Here is a 5,000-nt window from a genome sequence, read left to right as displayed (position 1 = left end):
ACTCGGAGTGCCGTACGCGGAAATATTTTTCATCGACGGGCGAGGCGCGGAGTCGCCCTTGGTGCGCGGCGGCGTCCCCGTGACCGGATCCGTGGACACTGTGCCCTTCATCGATTGCCGATTTTTGTCTGGTCGGCGTTCGACGGGTGCGAGGTGGACTAACGTAAAGAATTATTACGTCCCGCGGACTCGGTGTGCCGAACGCGGAAAAATTTTTCATCGACGGGCGAGGCGCGGAGTCGCCCTTGGTGCGCGGCGGCGTCCCCGTGACCGGATCCGTGGACACTGTGCCCTTCATCGATTGCCGATTTTTGTCTGGTCGGCGTTCGACGGGTGCGAGGTGGACTAACGTAAAATATTAATACGGCAAGTGGATGTGGTTTACCGGTATTATTCGGTGCGGGCATTCGGCGAGCACGTCCCGCGGACTCGGAGTGCCGTACGCGGAAATATTTTTCATCGACGGGCGAGGCGCGGAGTCGCCCTTGGTGCGCGGCGGCGTCCCCGTGACCGGATCCGTGGACACTGTGCCCTTCATCGATTGCCGATTTTTGTCTGGTCGGCGTTCGACGGGTGCGAGGTGGACTAACGTAAAGAATTATTACGTCCCGCGGACTCGGAGTGCCGTACGCGGAAATATTTTTCATCGACGGGCGAGGCGCGGAGTCGCCCTTGGTGCGCGGCGGCGTCCCCGTGACCGGATCCGTGGACACTGTGCCCTTCATCGATTGCCGATTTTTGTCTGGTCGGCGTTCGACGGGTGCGAGGTGGACTAACGTAAAGAATTATTACGTCCCGCGGACTCGGTGTGCCGAACGCGGAAAAATTTTTCTTCGACGGGCGAGGCGCGGAGTCGCCCTTGGTGCGCGGCGGCGTCCCCGTGACCGGATCCGTGGACACTGTGCCCTTCATCGATTGCCGATTTTTGTCTGGTCGGCGTTCGACGGGTGCGAGGTGGACTAACGTAAAATATTAATACGGCAAGTGGATGTGGTTTACCGGTATTATTCGGTGCGGGCATTCGGCGAGCACGTCCCGCGGACTCGGAGTGCCGTACGCGGAAATATTTTTCATCGACGGGCGAGGCGCGGAGTCGCCCTTGGTGCGCGGCGGCGTCCCCGTGACCGGATCCGTGGACACTGTGCCCTTCATCGATTGCCGATTTTTGTCTGGTCGGCGTTCGACGGGTGCGAGGTGGACTAACGTAAAGAATTATTACGTCCCGCGGACTCGGAGTGCCGTACGCGGAAATATTTTTCATCGACGGGCGAGGCGCGGAGTCGCCCTTGGTGCGCGGCGGCGTCCCCGTGACCGGATCCGTGGACACTGTGCCCTTCATCGATTGCCGATTTTTGTCTGGTCGGCGTTCGACGGGTGCGAGGTGGACTAACGTAAAGAATTATTACGTCCCGCGGACTCGGTGTGCCGAACGCGGAAAAATTTTTCATCGACGGGCGAGGCGCGGAGTCGCCCTTGGTGCGCGGCGGCGTCCCCGTGACCGGATCCGTGGACACTGTGCCCTTCATCGATTGCCGATTTTTGTCTGGTCGGCGTTCGACGGGTGCGAGGTGGACTAACGTAAAATATTAATACGGCAAGTGGATGTGGTTTACCGGTATTATTCGGTGCGGGCATTCGGCGAGCACGTCCCGCGGACTCGGAGTGCCGTACGCGGAAATATTTTTCATCGACGGGCGAGGCGCGGAGTCGCCCTTGGTGCGCGGCGGCGTCCCCGTGACCGGATCCGTGGACACTGTGCCCTTCATCGATTGCCGATTTTTGTCTGGTCGGCGTTCGACGGGTGCGAGGTGGACTAACGTAAAGAATTATTACGTCCCGCGGACTCGGAGTGCCGTACGCGGAAATATTTTTCATCGACGGGCGAGGCGCGGAGTCGCCCTTGGTGCGCGGCGGCGTCCCCGTGACCGGATCCGTGGACACTGTGCCCTTCATCGATTGCCGATTTTTGTCTGGTCGGCGTTCGACGGGTGCGAGGTGGACTAACGTAAAGAATTATTACGTCCCGCGGACTCGGTGTGCCGAACGCGGAAAAATTTTTCTTCGACGGGCGAGGCGCGGAGTCGCCCTTGGTGCGCGGCGGCGTCCCCGTGACCGGATCCGTGGACACTGTGCCCTTCATCGATTGCCGATTTTTGTCTGGTCGGCGTTCGACGGGTGCGAGGTGGACTAACGTAAAATATTAATACGGCAAGTGGATGTGGTTTACCGGTATTATTCGGTGCGGGCATTCGGCGAGCACGTCCCGCGGACTCGGAGTGCCGTACGCGGAAATATTTTTCATCGACGGGCGAGGCGCGGAGTCGCCCTTGGTGCGCGGCGGCGTCCCCGTGACCGGATCCGTGGACACTGTGCCCTTCATCGATTGCCGATTTTTGTCTGGTCGGCGTTCGACGGGTGCGAGGTGGACTAACGTAAAGAATTATTACGTCCCGCGGACTCGGAGTGCCGTACGCGGAAATATTTTTCATCGACGGGCGAGGCGCGCAGTCGCCCTTGGTGCGCGGCGGCGTCCCCGTGACCGGATCCGTGGACACTGTGCCCTTCATCGATTGCCGATTTTTGTCTGGTCGGCGTTCGACGGGTGCGAGGTGGACTAACGTAAAGAATTATTACGTCCCGCGGACTCGGTGTGCCGAACGCGGAAAAATTTTTCATCGACGGGCGAGGCGCGGAGTCGCACTTGGTGCGCGGCGGCGTCCCCGTGACCGGATCCGTGGACACTGTGCCCTTCATCGATTGCCGATTTTTGTCTGGTCGGCGTTCGACGGGTGCGAGGTGGACTAACGTAAAATATTAATACGGCAAGTGGATGTGGTTTACCGGTATTATTCGGTGCGGGCATTCGGCGAGCACGTCCCGCGGACTCGGAGTGCCGTACGCGGAAATATTTTTCATCGACGGGCGAGGCGCGGAGTCGCCCTTGGTGCGCGGCGGCGTCCCCGTGACCGGATCCGTGGACACTGTGCCCTTCATCGATTGCCGATTTTTGTCTGGTCGGCGTTCGACGGGTGCGAGGTGGACTAACGTAAAGAATTATTACGTCCCGCGGACTCGGAGTGCCGTACGCGGAAATATTTTTCATCGACGGGCGAGGCGCGGAGTCGCCCTTGGTGCGCGGCGGCGTCCCCGTGACCGGATCCGTGGACACTGTGCCCTTCATCGATTGCCGATTTTTGTCTGGTCGGCGTTCGACGGGTGCGAGGTGGACTAACGTAAAGAATTATTACGTCCCGCGGACTCGGTGTGCCGAACGCGGAAAAATTTTTCATCGACGGGCGAGGCGCGGAGTCGCCCTTGGTGCGCGGCGGCGTCCCCGTGACCGGATCCGTGGACACTGTGCCCTTCATCGATTGCCGATTTTTGTCTGGTCGGCGTTCGACGGGTGCGAGGTGGACTAACGTAAAATATTAATACGGCAAGTGGATGTGGTTTACCGGTATTATTCGGTGCGGGCATTCGGCGAGCACGTCCCGCGGACTCGGAGTGCCGTACGCGGAAATATTTTTCATCGACGGGCGAGGCGCGGAGTCGCCCTTGGTGCGCGGCGGCGTCCCCGTGACCGGATCCGTGGACACTGTGCCCTTCATCGATTGCCGATTTTTGTCTGGTCGGCGTTCGACGGGTGCGAGGTGGACTAACGTAAAGAATTATTACGTCCCGCGGACTCGGAGTGCCGTACGCGGAAATATTTTTCATCGACGGGCGAGGCGCGGAGTCGCCCTTGGTGCGCGGCGGCGTCCCCGTGACCGGATCCGTGGACACTGTGCCCTTCATCGATTGCCGATTTTTGTCTGGTCGGCGTTCGACGGGTGCGAGGTGGACTAACGTAAAGAATTATTACGTCCCGCGGACTCGGTGTGCCGAACGCGGAAAAATTTTTCATCGACGGGCGAGGCGCGGAGTCGCCCTTGGTGCGCGGCGGCGTCCCCGTGACCGGATCCGTGGACACTGTGCCCTTCATCGATTGCCGATTTTTGTCTGGTCGGCGTTCGACGGGTGCGAGGTGGACTAACGTAAAATATTAATACGGCAAGTGGATGTGGTTTACCGGTATTATTCGGTGCGGGCATTCGGCGAGCACGTCCCGCGGACTCGGAGTGCCGTACGCGGAAATATTTTTCATCGACGGGCGAGGCGCGGAGTCGCCCTTGGTGCGCGGCGGCGTCCCCGTGACCGGATCCGTGGACACTGTGCCCTTCATCGATTGCCGATTTTTGTCTGGTCGGCGTTCGACGGGTGCGAGGTGGACTAACGTAAAGAATTATTACGTCCCGCGGACTCGGAGTGCCGTACGCGGAAATATTTTTCATCGACGGGCGAGGCGCGGAGTCGCCCTTGGTGCGCGGCGGCGTCCCCGTGACCGGATCCGAACCACCGCGTGTGAAAATTCGATTTTTTTTTTTCACTCGACGTTCGCGGTTATTCGGCGGTCCCGGGGTGGTGCACATGACGGCAGCCCCGGCGATGTCCGTCGACACGATTTCGAATTCAACTTTTCGAACGTAGTTTTTCCGTGTGCAATAACTCGTTAACCGTTGGTTCGATCTCGACGTACCCGAGACGTGTTCACGTCGTACGTTCCGAGTACTATAGGACACCGGTGTCCGCGACATTTAAATCGGTAATCCTTTATCCGCGGCCGTACCGCTACGCACGGAGATAGACCGATATTTGATTTTCGCTTAACCGCTACGCACTGTGATTGACTGTATTCCGACGGCGGGGTCTCGGTCAACCGTTTTCACGGTTTGCCGGTGACATCGACCGTACCGTTCATCACGGGCAGACCGCAGAGTCGTTGTCCAGGGATATCCCCCTTTGCCGAAAACCTTTACCGCGTAGAATTTCTGCGCTGACCGCGACGTTACAGGGGTGATTACCGTCGCCGAGCTGCGCGCCCGCCGTACCGTCCCGTCGCACGGACCACCGTGTGTGAAAATTCGATTTTTTTTTTTCACTCGACGTCCTCGGTTATTCGT

This window comes from Metopolophium dirhodum, chromosome 1 (genome assembly GCF_019925205.1).
Source record: "Metopolophium dirhodum isolate CAU chromosome 1, ASM1992520v1, whole genome shotgun sequence".
In the NCBI taxonomy this organism is placed as follows: Eukaryota; Metazoa; Arthropoda; class Insecta; order Hemiptera; family Aphididae; genus Metopolophium; species Metopolophium dirhodum.
The sequence above is the reverse complement of the archived record's forward strand: the minus strand, read 5'-3'. Positions refer to the sequence as shown.